Here is a 23,551-nt window from a genome sequence, read left to right as displayed (position 1 = left end):
TCAAAATTCGGACTTAACTCAAACTCAACTTATGTTTGAGATCTTAGCTACCGAATTAGAGTGAGGACTCAAGATTGAGTTAGGTTCTAGAATACGGCATGTCACTCAGTGTGTAAATCGCATGAGAGATGCGATTCCAAAAGTTATTGTCAATGACAAATATGCGCAATTATCTGCTGTAAATGCGCTTAAGAAATCGTTATTTGGAGCCAATCGACGATATTGATAATCACACAATCCGTAGGTGTTTATGAATAAATGGAAGATAAGTATAAATGAGAAGAAACGCGTGCTTGTTCACAAAAACCTAAAGCGGCTTCACTCGACTTGGAATTAGGGTGGTTTCCTATTATTTTTTATTGCATAAATCGAAAGATTCCTGCATAAAGAAAGACTCCTGGAGTACGTATTTTACGCTTTTAGATTTTAAAATGACGAAATCTATTTTTCGCGATTAAATGAAAAGTGAAAATTTCCAAGCGCGCGAAAACGCGACGGCTAAGTATGAATACTGGGAAAACCCCGTGCGACGTCATTCTGGTTTCCGCTGCCGAAAGTGAGGTGACCTTGGGGCGAGGCTTTGAGCGCTGATACGACACAGGATGCTAGCAGGTAGCAGAGTACCCTGCCAGCAGGTAGCGCTTGGCTTAAATAAGGATTATTAATACCTTATCAAACGCAGGAAACTTTCCGACCATGGGCAGTTTAAATTGGTAATTATTAAGAGATGTTTCCCTGAGCTCTGTGCCTCATGCATGCATTAGTAATCTTAGACGATGTAAAACTCCTATCTACTCGTATAGAAACTAGATCCCTGTGACGTCACGTGGAATGGCATCGCATGGGCGCCAATCTGGCTTTTTTCAAATGAGGTTAAACTTGACCGTGGCCATACGTCTAAACTGGGATTTCTAAAACGAAATAATTTGTGTATAATGAATACACTAATGGTGGGTAACGAATCGTAATCAATGTCTTTCGTTTTATTTGATGAGGGAAACTACCCTAATAGAGGAGAAAATACGAATTTCTCTTAGATGCAGCCAGTACCAGGGAAGTCAGTAATTTCTATCAATAGTCGTACGAGTTATAGAAAATTCACTTAAATCGATTGCAAGATGCAGTTCTTGCATGTTCTGAAGCAGTGATTGTTGGATTATTTCACTTTTATGTTTGTGTGATATTAGGTCAAGTTGCGCTAAGTTAAGTTGCTGTGAACGGTGTTTATAACTTAAGGAAATATATCAGTTTCAGTAGGTTTTAGTTTGTAAAACTACGTTGATATTGCTCTCTAACCACGTCGGTGGCAATTTTGATACAGTATTTCCTTCCTTAGTTCGTTGTATGCTCTTTCACTAATCGCTTTATCCAGGAGATCTCTTGACTTCTTTTACCTTTCTCGCTTTCCATTAATCCATTCTCTTTATCATCATTTCTACGTAAGCAGTAGTGTCAGGTGAACCATGATGAAGCTCCTTCATCATAGTAAAAAAAGAAAAGGCAAGTAATAATTACAGTTTGCAAAATTACACACAATGCTATGCTCAAATGCAATGCATGATGCGCAGTCTCAATGTGTTGATCAATGGGAACACGTTGTAATGTAGGGGGAGTCGAGGAAGATGACGGCGACATAACTCTGGTAGTATTTCAGCCATCATTTTGAGCGTTCATGACCCTCAATTTATGGGGACAAAGACATACTCTCCGCTGTTTAACGCCTATTTCCTCTAGAAATTGAATCGAATGTGTGGAAACCGGTCGAGGTGTCCCAAATAAAGCGTGTGGAATGAAAAAATTAATTTAACATATTGATTTTACCGTAAAAACTCCACAATTCAGCTGCAACACAAAAGAAGGTTCCTACCTATACCTTTATGAGAGAAAAAAATGAATTCAAGATATAGCATACCCGGTTTTGTCTTAGAATCAACATTATCAGATGATGAGTTTTCTGTACTGAGAATAATTTCTCTAAGTTTAATTTCTTTTCTCTGAACTGAAATTTTACCTTGCACAAAGGAATAAAGGCCCAGTAACCATGTTACTAGATGAATTTCAAGTTGCTTCAGTAGAAGCACAGGTAAAAAATGAAGGGCTTAGTCGAGAAACATTTGATGAACGATGCGACGAGTGGACTTGCCGCAGAATTGAGTGTGTGGTGGTGCTGAAGGAGGAAGGTGATTATCTAGCGAGCATGGAAGTTTCTAGTTGCAGGGGTGGATAAGCACCCAGACGACCGGTTGTAAAACATGATGGAGGCCATTAAGCCGTCACGTCGGGGAGGGGCGTGTCGCCAGATGGACGCTGTCGATTGAGAGCGAGGAGTTGTTGTTATATAATGGGGTGCCGTTCCTTACACACTCTCCAGTTCCACTGCTTCAAGAGAGCGAACACATGCCGCTCGACCGGTCGCTTAAGGTGACGGCTTACTTCAAGTGGAACGATATCTGGGCCCATAACTTTTTCATCTATCTACTTTTTCGTATATACTATACCGCAAGCCGCCTTTATAGCCGCGTGTCGGGGGGGGGGGGGGTGCTCAAAAATTGAATTATTGGCCGATAAACGCTACCGTGACTTACTGTCGTTTTTTTACTACTCTAACATTTTCAGACGCACATCTCATTACAAGGGTATGATGCAAGAACGAATCAAGAAAACGTCATGAGATGTTCACATGATTGCGACAAAAAAGACGATGACCAAGGGTCATCCCATGAAAGGTCCGATGGAATATCCCAGAAGTTAATCGATCCGCCCAATATGAATCGCTGGCTGCAGAAAGGGATCATGTTCAAGGTGAACGATTTTTCTTAAAGTTGTTTCTAGGTGCAAGAGTTATTGGTATGTACAAGTTCTAAATGCCCATTCATATTAGACAAGAATATAAAAAAACTATGTGTGAAGTGTATATGGGTTTACTAGTGTTTTCTCTCTCATGTGAACTTAGCCTAATTGGACAGGATGCCTTTCTGTAAATAGCGGTTAAATTATTGCAGGAGGAAGAAAACTTCTCCTCTCTTCTCTAGTCACTCTTGCCGCGGATATTATCACAGAATTCCGATTGCACGTGAGGTATGTTACAAGTTACTCCACCAAACCATCGTGTTACAAGGCGAATGTCACACTCGGGAGATCAGTGTTTGAATCCCGTATAAACCGAATGATTTTTTCAGATGCGTATTTCATCCTTGCTTTATATAACCACGGGTGCACGTATAATAATAATATTTTCACCTGTGCGCGTGTTTACGTACAGAGATACGTTTCCATGCAGTGCTTGGGGTATACGGCAACAGCAATAAACGAGAAAAAAATGGTAAGAACAGCCAATTAAAAAAATATCATCAGATATTTTACACAGAAACGGTGGTCCATGGTGAGCTGATTTGCATCGTCAAAGAGGAGGTCCCAGGTCGTTCCGCTGAAGCTTGGTAACCGTTGCCAGTTAGGCTGGTCGTACACTGGAAGCGTAAAAAGGCGGCTTCGCGACCAAAAAGCAATAGAGGATCACACTTACAAGCTTTGGAGCGCATGTTCGATACGGTGCAGAAGTAGGTAGATGCGAAATTTACGCTTTAAAAATAAAGGCACCCTCCAGCCTTGCTCCTGACAGTGCTGTAACTTGCCTATAGCCATTTTAAGTAACTTGGAACCAGGAATTTTCTTGCACAATGCTGTGTTATCTTTTTCAGGAAATGAGAAACATCGTGTTCGAAAAATTTCGAGCTTCATTTGTTGGCATAGCAAGATTGTATTGAAATATCTTCTAAAATTGGTAGACATTCCAGGAGACAAGATTTCAGGATTCCCCAAACATAATTTCAGGTTTTTAGTATTCGTAAAAAATTTATTTCGAGGTCAAATCCATAATCAGCGACCTCAAAAGCCTGCATCCATTCAGGCCTGTGGCGCTTTCAAGCGGTTTTGCGCTCACGCGTACTCGAGAAGCAAGAAGCGGCAACAAGATGAGCAGCTGTGTACGTAGGTCTCGTCCATTGCCAGCGAACTTTCGCTACCAGTGGAAAAGAGTATTCGTTGTAGAGAGACGTTAGTTTGGTTATGTTCGAAAAAAAACGAGATCAATAAATATGGATTTCGAGGAACTATAATGGGTGTGGAATTTTGTAAACGTGCATTTTTATGTAGATTAAAAACTTTAACAAAGAATTTCCTGAGACGATAACTCATAAAACTGTCTCTTTTAATAATTTTAGCCTTTGTTACAATCTTCTGGTTATTGACTTGCTCATAGCTTGACCTTTGTAATTGTTATTATGAACAAAATTTCAAATTCTTTTATAGTTATAATATAAGTTTTTCAGATAGAATTCATTGTTTAAAAATATTGTTTCATTTGCTCTTAAACCAAGTAAACCCTTAATTTATTCAACGCTAAATCATTAGTCATTTCAGTGTATATGATGAATTAAAAAAAAAATCATCTTTGGAAAATTAATTTTATTCGCCATATTAAAGGAAGAATTACAATAGGGCAACGAGTTTTAAATGTTTTTTTCTGCTACTGCATAATTTGACCCAATAAGAAAACATTTATAGATGTAAAATATAAAAATAGTATTTTAAATAAAAAAATTATAATGACTTTTGTCCTAGGAAATTCTCACGTTGAACTCTCATTGAACTCCTCAGTCGAGTTATCTGCGGAACTGCAAGGAGGATCAGCGGGTAGCCGCTGCTGCTATTTTATTTTAAAGTTAAGATCTCCACTAAAAATCACCAGTGTTATAGAAATAAATTTGGAAATGACACATTAACTGACAGGTCACTTGTAACCGTCGGGTAAGTCTTCGATCATCATTGAGCCCAAGAAATGCAAATGAAGCCTTGATAGTCCGGCTGACGCCGCCGCCCGCGCGGCTATGCAACCAGCAAGTACGTAAAAGTCATGCGTGTCGTATACGTGCAAGGATACTAGAGACATTGCTGAACAAACAGTGCCACAGGCCTGAATGCTGCAGGCTTTTGAGGTCGCTAATTGTGAATTTGATCTCGAAACTCAAAACAATGAATTTTTTACGAACACTAAAAACCTGAAATTGTGTTTTGGGAACCCTGAAATGTTGTCTCCTGGAAAGTCTACCAATTTTAGTAGATTTTTCAATACAATTTGCTATGCCAACAAATGAATCTCGAAATTTTTCGAGTACGATGTTTCTGATTTCCTGAAAAAGATAACACAGCATTGTGCAAGAAAATTCCTGGTTCCAAGTTACTTAAAATGGCTATAGGCAAGTTAAAGCACTGTCAGGAGCAAGGCTGGAGGGTGCCTTCATTTTTAAAGCGTAAATTTCGCATCTACCCACTTCTGCACTGTATCGAACATGCGCTCCAAAGCTTGTAAATGTGATCCTCTATTGCTAATGTATCGAAACCCCTGATGTAAAGGCATCATTGTGCTGGTTTTAGGGGTAATGTAAAAGAATAAAAATAAATAGCAGACTTCGAGGTTTCTCAATGGCAACGTGGGTATTTAGTCACGTGATATAAGTGAGATAAGCGAAATGGTGACTACTGCTGTGTATTTGGGTGTCAAGGAAAATAATTTAAGAGAAACTCAATGACCTTTTATGGGCGAGTAATTTTAAATATACTTACATATACTTTATTCCATTTTGATAAATACATAATTTTTCCTCCCTGACTCATTGATGTCAAAAAAATAAAAAATATGATGCCTATGATGGGTACACCTGTTTTCTGAAGAGGATGCAAGCTACCTGCCCTCTAATGATCCTTACTCTAAAGATGAGACCTTGTCCTTCATCATCAAGTGAACTCGAAGTCAAGTTATCTTGATTCTTGGTCCTTTAGAAAACACCCTTTTTAAAAAAGTTATTGTCGTAGTTTGTATTCGACTATCATGGACATGGAAGAGTGAAGGAATCAGAGAAGGGTTGGGTGCGTGAGGGGTCGTTGGGCGCGTTCCAGACGCAGTGGGTGGGGTTGGCTGGCGCCTAGCTGGCAGGGTGTTTGTCTGCGGAAGTAGTGGTGGCGCCTGTGCGTGTGTGTGTGGAGAGTTGATGGCAATCGATACATAGGGCGGCGTGTTGCTGCATGCATTCAAGGGAGCCAATGCCACATCCACGCGTGTGGATCATCCGTGCAGAAGTCAAGACGTGACGCTTACTTGAATACATAGATAGTACTGCAATCCTGAGATTGGCATACTGCAGCCCTCCATTTACAAATATAACAAAGATGCATAGGGAGTAGAGCCCTTGAGGCTCTACTTCTCTGTATCTTTCTTGATATGTACTAAGTATTTGTCGCTTGGTCTTTCTTATTTTTCCTTCAGGCTTTCTTATTTTTCCTTCATTTTCCCTGAGGCTCTCCCTCCTCGTATTATCCTTGATGTAGGAAGTTGGCCCATGGTCTTCCTTTGGGAACTTTTCTATACATTTTTCCTTCAGAGTATTTCAATCCTAATATTAGTTTACTGCATCCTTTCATTTCTCCCTATTCCTAGCTAGTTCTTTGATCTCACTGAGGCTCCTCCACCCAGTAACTCCCTAGATCTGTCCCAGGAATTTGTTTCATGGTCTTTCTGGAGAATTTTCCATCAATTTTTTCCACCCATTTTGTGTCTCGCATAACTTCCGTGTCTCATAACTTTTCCAATCCACCAAGCCTTCTTTTCCGTACAGTTATTCATTGTGGAGAGATGAATATAATGTTATTGACTGATGAAGTACATTATACAGTATATTGCAATCGTAAGATTGGTATGCTGCAACCCTCCATTTCTCCACATAGCAAGATATTATTTAAACATATCTGTGGCTCGTCTTCTCCGTAACTCTCTTAACCTTTCCCAGGTACTTCTCCCTTGGTCTTCCTCAGGGGACCTTTCCATCATGCAACGCTTCATCTTGTAAGATTCCAATGAACACATTGATCCTACGTAGTTCAAAGCTATAGTAATTATCTTTAAACCTTTGGGAAATGTACGAAAATATTAGCTGAGAATTGAGTGGAGAGGTGCGTAAAACCAATTTTAGGTAGGTTAATCAATGATGATGATGATCTAGAGTGGTGTAGACCCTTTCCAAAAATTGCCTGCATCCCAAAATTTTAGAGGATCGGGTTAATGTGGTAGCTGGGGTGTTTGATTTCAACCTCATGGAGCAGAGAAATTTCAGAGACCGACCGATCCCTGCTAGAGTACTTTGTGGAGAACAATTCTTACACGGCACTCCGTCCATCGAATGGGACGGTAGATCGCGGTTCCCTCGCCGCCTTTCGTCAAGTGCAGGCTAATTTCAAAACCGGGTTTCTCTTCTTCCTTCCCTACCCTTCCTAATAAACATTCCTGTCATATATTTAGACGCATTCTGTGAAATCGATGTATAATGTAAATCTACTTATTCTTGTAATATGTCTGACTCTATGATATTTATAACCATATATGTTCCTAAGGGACAAATTTGTCCCGGAATAATAAATTTCATATTCTATTCTATTCTATTCTAATTGCGTAAATAATATTAGCTGTCGGTCGCCTTTTCCACATACTTAACTATAACGAAAACTTTACCTCAGTGCTTTCTCTCGCTGAAAATGCTGAAAAAAATACTTGAAGCCAAATGTTGATACTGATCTGCTCCATAATGCATCCATCATTATTGTCATCAATAGTTAGCAATCCAAAAATCGGTTCGACAAAGCTCTCCTATTAGCTAACCTTTTCATAGAAACGTGGTTAATCCGTGCAGAGCCGGCACGGCAAAAGACGCCCCCAAGTTGCGGTCATTGACCTTGCACAATTCCGTTTGATGTTATTGATAACGTCTTATTAAAAACTTAAAAACTAATTATTTAGCAAATTTTTGGATATGTAAGAAGAAAATTTACATGATTTTGTTGTCACTCAAAATGGACTCGTTTAGATTTTTTTTTAATTTTAGACTAGAGCTTGGAAATTAAATAGACCCATATCCTTCGTTTTTCGCCTGCTCCTAGAGATTTTCGTACAGAAACATTACTGGCCATAACCTTGCCGCAGATGAGTTGATGACGTCATGAAATCATGCCGTGCGTTCAGCCATTATTCAGTCTTGATTACGGCCTCACTTGATTAATTTTTGTTCACACCCGTGCAAGATACTCCTTCCCTCGAGAAAAGCGTTCTCCCTGAACCAGTAGAAAATCTAGTGAACTCATGAAAATCGGGCGGCAACTTTTGCGTTTTCTTATAATGAAATCACGAGAGAAATGCTATGTTAAGATTGTTTTCGTCATGACCATCCAATGAATTATTTTAATGAATTATGAATAAGAGTCTGGTTCCCACGGAAAATTTCAATTAGTTTTCCCAGTGTAAAATTTTATTGCAAAGGATTGTAAAGAAGAAATTTCATGATGAAGGATTTCCATAACGTAAGTTTAAATCATTGTATAAGTCATAAAAAAATACGTTCGTTTGAGCGAGACTGAGATTTCTTCGTGTGATAAAGCTATAAAATTATTTCCTAATTAGCCTTCAAATTCTGCGTTTAGATTTCTTTATTTATTTCCAACTACTCCGTAAACAGCACATATAACCTTTAAAACGGAATATTATCAAAGAACAACTCAAACATCCATGTCCTGGATAGGGATCACCTACCCAGGCGGGATTCGAACCCACGACCTACGGTTTGGCAGACGAGGACATTACCCCACCACCACCGAGGCCGGGTAATTATTTCAAAAGATTATTTCACCCTCAGGAATATCCTAGGGAAAAAATATAAAAACCGAACATAACAACCAGCCTAATTCGTAAAAAGCTCATTTATGTCCGACTCGCTTTCTGTTTGCTGGTTGCAATGTTTGGCGAGTCGCGCAGATTTCCCCTTTCATGTATTGAGTCCACGGATTAACTTTACGGACCACATAAATTACCTGATTCGTGTGAGAATGACATCGGTGGTCCTATTTTTGAATCTGAGGTGGTGAAACGTATAGAAAAAATTAAGATTGTACACAGTAAAATAGCGTTGTTATTTGCCATAAAAATACTGTTCCGCCATAATTTCAGTATAGTAAATCAGTTCAGTTCAGTAAATGCAACTGAATTTACTCGCAAGAACGTGTTGCAGGTCCTTTGTGAGAGAAGTCGACGTCGCAAAATGCGGAGTCGGGAAAGAGGCGCTAGCGGCGTGGTTGTGTGAAGGGCTTTATGAGAGCGTTGACCTTGAGACGTTGTCTGCCTCCCTCAGCTGCGGGCATCTTCTCCGCTAACGATTACACTTGGATCCCAGGATTTGCAACCCACGTTGACTCCTGCGCTTTACTAGCCGCATTCGCAATGTTCTGAATATTTTGCAGATCAATCCATTCCCCCAGAGAACACTCCAGATTTAAATGAATTTAACCTATACTATACAATTGAAAATTGAAATGAAGAATAGTTCTTACCACCTCCATTTCTCAACACGTAAATCAATAACAAATGTACCCATTCCCTCTCCGATATTCCTGTCTGAGGTATGCCGTAACAGACAATATCGCCATGAACGATTTAAAACTAAAAAAAGAATTCCCATTGCTATTTGCACAGTTTTTGGAAACAACGAAAAAATATTGAGGCATAAAATATACAACATTTTTAACCGCACGTAGTACGTATTTTGAAACGCACGGTCTCCATGCCATGCAGCCTTCAAACCCACTTAAAGCGCCACATGTGAATTATCAATTCTTTTGCATTGCATATTAAGCGGAGTAATAAATTCATCTTATCTTAGGCCTTTTTCCAAAGCGCCCTTTATCAAGATAACTTGATTTCAAGTTTACTAAATGACTTACGAAAGCGATCTCCTATGGAAATGTACGAACTATCCCCAACGGTGGGGACATCTAGCGGTCATCACCGGGTTCAAAAGTTGAATGATCGAATTTCCAATAATACCCATAAGGGGATTCCGAAGGGGATTCACTAGTCCGTTCTGCTGAAGCTTGTAATCTGTTGCATTTTATTTGATTTCTAAAAATCACCGCAGCGTGATGACGGTTGGACAGCGATCAATTTACTGTCAGTAATGAATGCATAATATCGAGAAGAATAGAGTTAAAAGTTATGAAATTTATGCATCAAATCATCTCGAATATAAATTTAGATCGACAGCCGTAATTACAGTATATTTCTCCGGGAAACTCGGATCACTCATTCCGTCAGCGAAGCGAGTGGCCACTTTTGTAATCCCATTTAAATGCGAATCGGTAAAATTGTAACTAGAGGCCGACTGGAGAGTAATCTATTGTTATTATTCTTGGTCACGTATTTGATAATCGAGCATGGATTGCTTCACACTACAGTCGTCGTGAAAATTATTTGCCTCAGTAATTCAAACATTTGTATCTTGATTTGATTTTCAGCCAGTATTCATGTTCGGAACGGTAAGCCTTACCTTACTAGATAAACACAGGAGTAGATTCCAAAGCTGCGAGATGCGACACCTTAGACGTGCAGCAGGACGCCCTAGAAGAGATCGAGTAAGAAATGCAGCAATCAGAGCCCAATTCCAGCAAGACTCAATCATTGAAGCAATGGAAAGAAAAGCAATAAGATGGTATGGACATGTGGTTAGGATGAAGGAGGATAGGAAACCAAGAGAGGTTATTGAAGCAAAATCGGAAGGAAGGCGAGGAAGAGGACGGTCAAGGCTGAAGTGGGAAGGTTATTTGGAGGGACTGGCAGCCCGGCGCGGGCAGAGTATGAATGATGTCGCTCAGAATAGGAGGGAGTTTAGAAAGTGGCTGGTTGACCCCGACGCCTATTAGCAAAAGGGGATTAGAGAAAGAAGTAGATAAGTATCTTGATCCGGCGGAGAGGTTTTTTGGGATATGCACCGTGTGCGTCCATCTTCGTAGGCGATAGTTTCGCTGGCATTACAGCAGTCTTCTTCAAGCCTGGAAGGAGCAAAGTATGAAGAAGCGTGCTGCAATGCCGACGAAACTGTTTCTAAAAAGATGGGCACACGTGGTGAACATCCCGAAACCCCTCTGCTGAATCTTAACTGTGTCGCGGAGTTCTAAACAAGGAGTGATATCTTTACCAGTTGGTCAGGATTCCAGATTTATAATTTCATGAAAATAGAATATGATATAATTCCTTCCCGGTAAATTATTTGCGTGAAGTCTTCTGGGGATTTTCGCCGGTTTAATTCCTTGTATATCACCAGCGTTTGAAAGAACGAATCGTTCATAGCCATGAGGGCAAATGAATATGTTATGCTGAACAAAAAGCTTTGATACGTAACTATAATTAGTCGCAACAATCTGGTTTCTGCTTATCGGCCAAAAGTATCTAGGGAATTTGGATAAAAGGCGGAGTTTTTATTTTCATTAAAATGGGGTTCCGAGCATTTCTAAATGTATACCTCCTGCCTCGAATAAAAGTATTTTTATTAAGTCTGATCTCAATGGCCTCCTGAGCAAGTCTATCCAAGAAGTCGTTGTACAGGCAATTAATGTGGCGCTATCCCATATATCTTGTAGTTCCTATGGATGGTACTCGCTTTTGCTTGCTGGGGGCCCCCGCAGGCCTACGGCCTATTCTGGTCATAATGGAAGGTCTTACACTTTTTGTCTACCCTTTGTTACATAAGGATAGTTTACTTTTCAGTTGACTAGATTAGATATATAAGCAATATGTCCACTTTCAAGCAAAGCAAACGCATGGCATGTAGGTTACAATATGAATAGAAGAGCAACGTTTTCCTGAGGGACTAAAAAAAATAAAATGAATATCTACGAGTCTGACAGAGTCTCTAAATTATTCATTTCAAACAAAAAAAAGGTTGAGAGCACGTTCCAATGTAACACTCAATTTATACTTAATATCATAACATAACAAATTAACGGAATATAATGAACTACAGTTAACTACATTTTAATTGATAAAAAATTGCATAAAGCGAGAAAGCATGTAAAGTTAGATGTACGAGATTCTGATCGAGCTCATCGAAATTTGGATTCATATGAAGCATTTATTTTCAGAATATTTCAGTTTCTCTGACCAAACAAAGTTTGATAAATGTAGTTCGATAAATACTATTATCATGGCACCCATCATATCTTTTTCCTCTTTCCGTTTGAATACGATTTGATGCAAATAAATTTTTGTTCATACGGAAAGATTAAGAAATTGACTTTTGAAGTATTACATTGCAAATTTCCTACCTAATCTTTATAATTTTTTTGCTTTCATTCTTTTATCTTCTTTACCATTTTTGCTCTTTTAGTTTGCCTAAACAAATACGTTGCTATGATTATTTGTTTATATCTTCCTTCCAATGATCGCCGCGCTGCCATTGGATTTTGGTGGCCATTTTTTAAACTAATCCCAATACACAGTTTTAAATGAACAGACAGATCAATAATGGGGAATTTAGTGTTTTCACAATTTTTCCTTGGGTTTCCGACAATTTTAGAGGGGGTCGTCTTGGACTTTTTGTCGTATCTCGTCTCGTTCAACCCAAACATTTGTATGAGTGAGTGAGTGGTCGAAAGAGGGCTTTACGGTTTATAAATATATAGATTAACATAATTGTATGAAAATAATTTTGTGACTTTTCTGAATCCATTTATATATGCGGTGGGTGACAGCACATTTAGAGGCCGATGAGAGAATCCTCTATTGTAATATTCATGGAAGCAGCGTTTATAATACACGGTTCAGGAGGCCAAAGGAACAGAGGCAAGAGTTGACCGCGTGTTCTTTTGCACTGCGGCCAAATGCGAAGTCCATGCATGAATTCGCGTGGGCTCACCTGCACATTAAGTTTTTGTTCTCGGACAACTTGCGTTCCCGGGCGATTATCATCTCCTGTGGAGTCCGCATCATAATGCCCTTTCGTGGGCGACTCGGATTGAGGCAAATGACTGGTCTTTGTGGCCATTAACCCTCAAGGGTCATTCTCCCACCCTCCGCTCCGAACAGTTCCTCCTACGTCCTTCGATCTTATCATCACCCAGTTTATGAATACACCTGACTCGGCCAACTCACCATTCTCTCCTTTCCTCTCGCATTTCTCTAGCCGAACCAAATGAGCGCTAATCGGACAGCGGGACCTTCCACATAATGCCAGCAAAATGAAGCCCTAGGCTGACGCAATAATATGAGGCCACTGAGTCTATGACTCTCGCATCCTATAACAAATTACCTGAAGATTTGAAACATATTATGTGTCCATTACTTTGATGTCAAACTTAAAAAATTCTGAAGAGATAAAATGCACTGCTCTTTAAGTTATTAGTTTGAAAAAAAACTTATTGTCACTGTGGCTATTCTGTGTGTAATTTTTCCTTTAATATTTACGCATATTAGATTGAGTTGTAGTCTAGTGATAAAAGCTTGCTTGACGTGTTTTATATAATGCATTACAATAATATTTTGATCCTTGGGCAAATGCAGGATCTTATTATTATATGATCTCTTGATTTTGAACGGACAAATTAACTCCATATGTAAAGAGCTCTTCAAGCCGTGCCATGATGCGAGTAGAATTGTTGACATCACGAATTATACAATCAATGATCAGCCTTTTTTACCCCCTTCCAATCCAGTGTAGCCTACGGCAAAATCTAATTTGGAGGTCCATCGCTAAAGGAAAGGGTACCTTCTCAGCTATCTAAAATATAGTTAAGTATTAAATTAGAGTTAATTACTGTTGTATAATTAAATTGACAAGTATGTAGCTGCCATGATAAGTAAAAATGTGTTAGTTGAAAATATGATTACTTCAAAAATGCCAAAGATTAAAATTTGATTTTCCCTAGAAGTATAATTTTGTTATAAGATTAACTTAAGTAGATGATTTAGATGATTTTATGGAGTTTTGATTTTTTTGAAAATTAATCCTTAACTATTTCCGCCAAAGCTCTGCTCATTTTGCGGAAAAAATTATGAGTGATTTCATAATTGACTAAATATCCATTTTTCATCCCCGTAATTCAAGAAAAGTGGTCAAAGACAACAGCACAGTTCACCAAGGTCGCTACTCATGGCTCTTACGACATTGTTATTCGGGTTCCATGGGTAAATAAACTATTATCACGACCTTTGGCCGAAATTCATGCTTGACGTGATATAATCTATTGATGTCTTAGTTTTTCTATTTTATTTCTCGCGAGGGCAAATATTTCATTGCAAAAAATGGAAAATGGATGTGTCGCTTTGGGCTGAATCACATCGACGCGGAATTCAGTAAAAAACGGATATAAATATGAGAGAAATGGTTTAAATTATCTTCAAGCGAATGAACTACCATAATACTGCAATATAGCCCCATTCACATGCACGAACACTCTAACATTACGTTCGCGTTGCTAGGTGCGATGAAGAACGCAGAATGGGCTATATTGGCATTATATTACGATACCTTTGAATCACGGGTTGTATAAATATAGCCATTCTAATGGACCGATTTCCATCGATAGTATCTCATTAACAAGACCCCGGCGTTTTAACAAAAACTCTTAGAATTCTAAAAATTTTATTTTCCATCACACAGCGAAGTATGAACGCAATCTGGTGGTACAATTGAGTCCTTGTGAAAAGCTTGTAATTACCACCAATTAACAAGAATATTTTAATGCCACGTATATAAAGAGACTTTTTTTTCTAATTTTCTAAGGCGATTTCTTTTTTAGCCATTTAATTAAGCTTATTTACGAACACTCAATATCATCACTTCTACCTGGGCCAACACTAGTATGAAATGAGATGTTTTCATCGAATGGTGCAATGTATAGCATCTTTTCCTTCGCTGCATGCTTTTTAACTTTTTAATGTATACAAATAAGATAAAAATTCTCAAGAATAGGTTTATGGCGAAGAAATATTTCAAGTTATCTAGGAGATGGTTAAATGCAATACGTTCGTGGCAAGGGACATTTCCGTTGATTTAGAATGCGTGATAAATAAACCTATTGATTTCAATATATGTATATTAGACAGAGGGAAACAGGTGTCTGGTACGGATCGATTGATCTCGTCTCGTTCGCTTTGTCAACAAAGAGGGCAGGTGACGTCATCTCGGAGTTGAGCTATTCGCGTCTCGCGTAGGTATTGGGGGTGATTTCATTAAAATATTCCTATCAATCTCTCTTTTAAAATATTAGTAAATGTAAGCACTATAGTAACAAATAAAATTCTACTTCACACTCGCCTGGTCGCATCTTGACAATGGAAGTTTAATTGGGAATGGGAGTCAGTAGGTTGGTCCAAGAAACATTTTTTTTTGAATTTGCAAGGGTGAATGTATTTTGTGGGGAAGTTTCACTATTAAAAAATCATAGAAAAAATTTTAATGCTTGCACAACTTTTGAAACTGCCGAAATGATTTTGAAAATTTTGGATGTGTTCCATTCTGAAATTGCCTCACCTTTTTCTGTGAGATCTCGTGGAAGGACATTGTAGAAATGCTTGGCTACTACCAGCAATATCGAGGAATGATCGAGGCTTACTTACTAAGAATTGCTTTAAAGAGGAATCTAAATTAAAATTAATCGATTTTTTAAATTATTTTTTAAATAATTATTTCCATACCGACGAAAAGAGCTTGGAAAGAATTTTTACATCGGAGTTATCATCAAGTTAACTATTCCCTGTGCACGAACAACCATTCCCAGGAAAGGGGAAACCTACTCAGGCGGGACTCGTGTGTTAACTGCGATTATCTCCTCACGGCCTGTGAACGATATCAGGTCGCAAGGATGAGTCATAACCTTTGGGAAACCCTGCTGAAGTGCTAGTAGACAACCCCAAACATGTCACTCGACTCATCAGATTTTTACGCTCAACTGGCCACTTAATTTTTTTTATTTTATTAACATTATTTAAGACCAGAATTTTATTTTATATGCATTATTACATTTTTTCCGATCAATAAAAGATGCAAATTGTAAAAAAGGTGCCTAAAAATTACACTAAGTGTGATACGTAATGATAAAATACAGTAAAAATCAGGGGGATGGGGAAAAAAAGACAAAAGTATAAGATAAATTGTAATAACCGAACAAGTAAATAAATTTTATATATTGTCATAAGTGCTCACTGAGGTAATAGCTGTATAAAGAATGATCGCAGGTTTTCGCAGGGGTACAAACTTCATAGTTTTTCTTGGAAAAATAGAGAGAGAGAAGGACTTCGTTTATAGTTAACAACAGGAAATTCCAGATATTACAGCCAAGCATAAGAATTGATTTTAGTTAAGTGTTAACCCTAGGCATGAAACGTAGGTGGTGCGGTGCCATATATCATATTAACGGTTCACTGGGAGAACACGAGAATCAGTATCCCTAAATAAAAAATTTCACCTTCTTAAGCGACTTCAGGCCAGTAATTCTTGGCATTCCTCGAAACTGCGGGCACCAGCCAACCATTATGCTATTAAATCCTGAGAAGTGGTCTCACAATGATATGTAAGGTCAACGTGTTAGGTTAATTCTGCCATGAAACTCAAAAATAGATTTACATAATACCCGCAAGCCGCCTCAATAGGCTTGTGGCGGGGGTGTTAGGATACCAGCCGTTATTATATAAAAAGGACATTCTTTGAAGTGGTTCCGCATAGCATTTATAAAAGTCCTTTATTATTCGGGGGTAAAAACGAATTCCAACGTCTATCCGTTCGGAATTTATATAAATATGATAATATAAAACTTGCGGAACGCTTTCTGCATGCCCAAATCAGTTTTTGATGAATACCGTAGCTCCATCTAACTGCCCCGGGTTTGAGTCATAGCCGATTTTATTTCCTTGCATATCATTGTTTTCTTTTTTCGTTATGGCGGTTCACGAAATCAAACATTTTTTCTGACTATATAAAGGAAGAACAGACGCATACCTACATTCCAAATAATGAAAAACATTTTTACTGCGTATTGTAATATCTTTGATTTAAAACTAACGCAATAGCAGCAGCCGTTTGATTAAACCCTCCCACAGCTCCGAACAGTTCCTATGAGTATTTATGTTTCATATCATGCCAGTTGTTATAATGTTATCTAAACCTAGTGCGTGTCTTTCGAGTCTCTAGAGACTCTCAGTTTAATCGGTTAAGCATCTGTGTGACGTTATCTGTTAGCCCATTGCCGTTTTTGAAGAATTGCGCGACTTTCCTTAGTATTTAACTAAGTTCTCGGCTAAGTGTTTCTGCACCGGATCCCTCACGCTCGCTGCATGTTCAAAGTGTGGCCGGACGAGTAATTGCCTACATTGCTGGAAAGGTTAAGAATTGATATCTTTCACAGCGACGCTTATAACATATTAGAACCTCACTCTATTTCTAGGTCTGGCAGGAGCGATAAATTAAGGGAAATATTTTGCCGAACGGAAAGGTAAGGGAATTCGTTTTTCCAACGAACAATAAAGTATTTTAATAAAAGCTTGGAGGAACTTAGCGATATCATTTCCTTTTTATTCATATACACCAAGGGATGAAGTTTGCCATGAAAAATTATTTAACTTAGCTGGGAATCGAACCCTGATCTCCCGATTGCTGGTCAGGTATGTTAACCAGTTCCACCACCAAGCCATTTTCCCAGAGTGAACTTCGGGATGGGTAACATAATGAAAATACACTTTTGTATGTTCCACAAGAGTTTTTAATACCGACCCAGGTTTCGGCAGTACACACTGTCATTATCAACGTGTACATACAAAAGTGTATTTTCATTATGTTTCCTGCGAACAAGTTCCACCAAATATCGCCTTCCAACCTTAAGCTGATTCGGGATGGGTTTTAACGAACAAGATGTTGACGTCACAAGTCCTTACTGTGGGACACATGGCGAGGGTCGTGCTTACTAAGCCACTGTCGGAGTGAAAAATCCCTATTTTTTCGCTGGTCGGCGACGACGAATTTCAAAGCACTGCAGGAACAAGTGACTATGTACGCAGTCACGCGCACGGGTGCAAAGTTAAATACACCTTAGGATGGAGTTGTTAACGACTGGTGTACTTACACCACTCGCCACTCTCATGTTGAGTCGGCTTGCGGGGTCATATGTAGATGAAGTGGAAAAAATATTTTAAATTTTTGCCGCAACTGTGCGAATGAAATCTAATGTGTCGTGGGAAGGTTTTCGGGCGACAAAGAGAAAGAGAGGTGCTACTTAGCATTTCTCAGGAAGTATCCAATTGAAATGTGAATGCAAGAAAATGAATAAAGGCAGCGGTTTACATCTTAGCCAAGTTCTAGAACTGATACTGAACAGGATTAGAGAGTAGGATGGATCGCAAAAATCGATTTATAAATAAATTCTTCAAAAAGTGCTGCAGAACGAACTTTAATTGAGGAAAAAAATGAGACCAGTGAGAAAACCTCTGAATCTCGCACCGAGGTCTTTTGATAGGAAGGGGAATCGTAAAATAAAATCGCATGGCTTTATAGCCATTACCGAGATTTTGCCGAGTTGCGTCTGAGGAGTGCCAACTGTTAAAGATAGGCAAAACTTAAAAATTCTTTCTCTTTATTTCTTTATGAAGCTATTCCCGTTAGGAGTCGCTGGTTAACTAGTCGCCTCCAAGTCACTCGATCCAGGGCACCCCTTTCAGTGAAACCCTTCCGCCTCAAATCATTCTCGACAAAGTACCTCCATCTTCTCTTTGGTCTTCCTCTCGTTCTCCTCCTTTCCACTTGCAAATTTCGAATATTGTTCTCTTAATACTCCTCATCCCTTCTCAAAATATGACCGAACCATTGTATCGTTCCCTTTTGCACCTTTCCTCAGATCTCAACCACTCCTACCATTTACCTTATCGTTTTAGTCTTGATCCTATCTCTGCTTCTCCCATCCACTTTATCTCAGCATTCTCAACTCTGTCACATCAATTTTCTTTTCGTGAGCTTTTTTAGCAAACCAGGTTTCACTTCCATATGTCAGTGCTGGCCTCAATACGGTTACATATACTTTTCCCTTGATCCTGTTTTCAGTTTTGCGATCCTGATGCTTTTTTTCCAGATTCTCCACCATGCTTGGCAAAATTTAAATGTGACACGTTTATTTTTTGAGTGACAGCGAGCGTGAAAAGTGGACTAACTTCAAGGGAGGTTCACAAACTCCACGGGAAGATAATTTGGCGATAATAAATAGCTGAAAACCGTTCTGGAATATATTCGAAGATAATTTTTTGCGGCTGTCTCCTTTCTGTCGTAGCGTCAGACAGTCGAATGTACCCACCGGGTGGTCGCGTCACGACGTTTAAGGACAAAAATTATGTACTTCACCTAGACCCTTAATCGCAAACCATGACAAATTATGGACATATATATATGCGAAATATAAGCTACAACGAAAGAAAATCTTCCTTTTTCAGCAGTTCTATCATTACTTTAAAAATCAAAAAATTATCGCGAAAATTGGCCCTACATTTTAACTAGTCGGTGACGTCATCAGAGTTTGGGGTCATTAACTCGTACAGAGAGAACCTTTTGCTGATGCAAGAAATCGATAAAAATGTATAAAAAGCAACGAACCTCGCGAGATCCATGCAAAAGTCCGGAGAGTAGCAGAGAAGGGCTGATCCACCCAGCTCGAGTCCGTGAATTCATAAAATTACATATGAAAAAGGGTTAGAGCTTCCGAACTTAGCCCTCCAATTTGGGATGACGATTTGGCGAACAGTTCGAGAAATAGGTCACGGAAGGGATCGGGTTTGTATGGTGACTAGAGTGCTAGTTTCACACCCCGTGGGCGCGGGTTTTACTCTCGGTGGAGAATTTTATCAAGGTCTGCTCGATCCCTGCATGAAAGAATCGTGGATGACATTTCAAGCGCAACATACTGTCCCTCAGATGGTTGATGGTCCCTCAGTTGATCCGTGGTCCCTTTGGCGCCGTTTGTCTAAAGTAGACTACTGCTGACACCATGTTTCTCTCAAACCTTCCTTCCTTACCCTTCCTTCATGACACAAATGACTTCAGCCCTCCTCCAAATATCAAATCTATTGTATTCTTCTGGACTGTGAACAGTGTAAGACTTTTGACTCCTTATATAAATAGCTCCAAAGGTCATGGTTTGGAATGACAAGAATGGTTGCCATTACGAATATTAAAATAGAGGATCAGTTCATAACGCCAGCAAAATACAGCCCTAGGCTAACGAAATAATATTGATGAGGCCTCTGATTCTACGGGTGACAGACTCTATAGCAAATTAACTGAAGATTTGGAACATATAAAATGTAGTAATAGCTTTAAGCTCGAACTCGAAACATTCAAATGTAATGAAAGGTACCGCACTAATAGCTTCTACATATTAGTATATATTATTTTGAAGGTATATGATATTCTTTCCACCGTCACAGTATTGTGTTAATTTTTATTATTAAATAAATTTAATTTATCAAAGAGTTTTTACCATCGAAAAAATTTAAAAGTGTTTTAAAATACAACACCATTAGGTTGCGTACGGAGGAACGGAAAAGTACGGTTCATTTTATCTTTCAAACTCAATTCTTCAGGGAAAAATTAAAAATGACGGGCCAACCCTACTTAAATTCATAAGACGAAAACACATTTTTGGCCGCCGAAAAGTCACACGGAAGAAAATGTTGGTAGATACCACTCCGTGCAAGGATGCAAACTGCCTCAATGGGCGTGTGGCAGAGGGTGTCATGACACCAACCTTTTACAGAAAAAATTAAAGATAAAAAAGTGCACGTTGGAGTCATTGGATATCTGACTCCCTCATAGCATATTATCGTAGTTCTTCATCACTAACCGTGCTGACCTTAGTACTGTAGACATGTATCCTAGTGCTAATCATTTTCATTAATGTGAGTTATTTCTTTACGACCATCCTTTGATGGGAGGAATATGCGTCTGGTATCATTTCAAAGAATGAATATCGCCTTTGTTTTTTCATTCGTTTATTTAAAGGCTAGTACCACTTTGTTAAAAAATGACTGACAACAGTTTTTCGATATACAGATGGCGCACTATTACACCCTTAGCAATAATTGAAGGATTTCACGTGGCGTAATATTAGGCCTATAGGACGCGAGGTGATATAGTTTGGGGGATAACATATTCCTATGCCTATCCGTTCGGCAGAATTTCATTCTCCTCGTACATTGTCGTGTATGTCGGACCTAGAAACAGTGAGCTTTCGTATATTGATGATGATGGATATTTATCAACTGACCCGGAAGGTTGCCCTAGAAATATTTAAAAACCTCTCGGTTGTTCTTCATGAACCCTCTCACACCAAAGTGTCTGTCTCTGTACTCCTGCTGTTCACCTCCGCCGCAGGGCCTAATTCTTCTCTTTTCCCTTGCGGTGGCCGCTTATCGTTTGTCTAAGGAGGCCAGGACGTTTGCACGCAAAGAAGGCGAGTGGGAGGGGGGAAAGAGGTCGTCGCCATGGCAACCACGGATATCCTCGGCGTAACCAAAGCAAATAATGCGAGGCAACTGTAGTTAACCCTATTGCGCGCCCAGAATTAGCCACTGCGTAGTGATTCATCACGAGAGGTTCGACTTCAGACGGCTGAAACGAATTCAGAGAGAATCAATTAAGATGTGGCACTTAAAAAAACCGCCGTTCCATTTTTTGTTCTCACTATATTAGCGATGAGGCGTTGACATAATTCGCAATCGTGTAGGTTTAACGGAGAGAATTCAGTGATTGTTTTTCGACCAATCAAATTCTTTCCAAATTTGTAGCCATTTATCTCACATAGAATAAAATATCTGGGAGAACTATTCTTACAATTAGAGGGCATTTATTTTCAGGATTCGGCAGCCGTGCGTCTAATAAGATATATTATTTATATATTATATCATATTATTTATTAAATTCTTCAAAACTTCAGTGTTTGTTGCATCCAACCTGCAAGGAACAACTAGTTACACAAATGCTCTTACTTACCTTCATTAAAAGTTAATAAATTGCTCTTTTATGCAATTAACTGAATGGCGTTGTACACTGAACGTGTGAAACAATAAATACTAACTTGTAGCATTGATTTTTTCTCTAGTATTCATAAATAGGCTCATTAATTTGGAAATATATTTATTCCTGGTGTATATCGTTGAAGGTATGCTCACTGGTGATGCCTGCTAAGTAGCTATGTTTTCGGTGCGAGGAATTGAATGTTTTGAACTTAAATAAAATTTTCTATTTTGTATATTTTGTCTGTGCACTCCGGAAAAGTTGAAAAAATGAATTTCATATCAGACCAATTCAAAATTTATAGATAAGTTAGTAAGACGGTAACATTAAAGCGAGGAAAAGTCTCAAAGGGTTTCTAATTTCTAATTTCTGTTTATGCATACTTCATACGTAAGATAACACTATGAAACAATGCTTGAAGAGGTTAAAGAGTTTTTTTTTGGAAACCGAATAGCCAGCAATGGACGAAGCAAGAATGAAAGAGTCAGTATAATAATACGGGGAAGAGGCTCTCTACAAAAAGATGAATCTACTTACAGCAGAAAATTCTAGCATAGAAGATCGATTCATCAAATACTTCACGTGGGCCATATTTCTCCATGGGAGTGAGGCTTAAAGGTTGGCAAGTGCAGAGAAGTCAAAGGTGGAAGCATTCGAAATGTGGTGCTACCGAAGAATGATGAAGATAAAATAGATCGGCTGAATAACTAATAACGGAGAGCCAAGAAGAGCACGAGAAAAGAGAAGTCTTCTAAAACGCTCGGGAGGAGACGAGAAAACTCAGTTAAGCACATTATGAGGCATGATGACCTGGTGAAAACAATCGTAGAAGGACAGGTGGAAGGGAAGAAGGGCAAGGGACGGCCCCGAATGAGTTACATGGGACAGGTTATAAAGGATGTCCAAGAGAAGAAATATGTAGCTATGAAAAGGTTAGCGGATAGAAGAGACAAATGGAGAGCTGCGTCAAACCATCTTAGAAGTGTTGACTTATGATGATGATAATCATTGTGTTATTGTGAGGAATAAATTTAGTATATATTTTATAATTACTATTTAAAACGCCCCACGGCCAAATATAGCATAGTAAGACTAGCTATAACGTGATTAATATGGTTTAAGCTATCTTTTTGATATCTTTATTGATAATATACGGCTGGATGGTTATGCAAAGAAAAGCACTGCGAGTAAAAAGGTCTGCGAGTACCAAGCGGAGGTAAGATGTTAACGGGGTTTGTAAAGGGCAAATGGAGACAGTCCTAAGTGAAATAGGTCAAAGGTTAGCGTAATATTTTTTATAATAATTGAATTAGATAATTCTCTCCACCTTTTCGGCGGAATTAATCTAGGATTTCAAACCGGGTTTGATAAGTATTGTATTCCCACGTTAACTGTAAATGAGTCATTAGCCTCATGTCTCATGAAACGCACTAGCAGTAGCCTCATCCTTAAATAATAATGAATTTAGGTCAAATCAATAAGAGAATAATGAGGAAGGAATAAATACGAGTAAGTACTCGTAACTTTTAATTTTTTATTTAATTATAAAGTAGATCTAGCTAATGTTTTAAGTTTCTCAATTAACTATGGCGAGGTATTAAACGGTTTTGATCTAAGTTAACTTTTAATTATAATTA

Source organism: Ischnura elegans, chromosome 10 (genome assembly GCF_921293095.1).
Source record: "Ischnura elegans chromosome 10, ioIscEleg1.1, whole genome shotgun sequence".
NCBI lineage: Eukaryota > Metazoa > Arthropoda > Insecta > Odonata > Coenagrionidae > Ischnura > Ischnura elegans.
Note: the sequence above shows the minus strand (reverse complement) of the source record.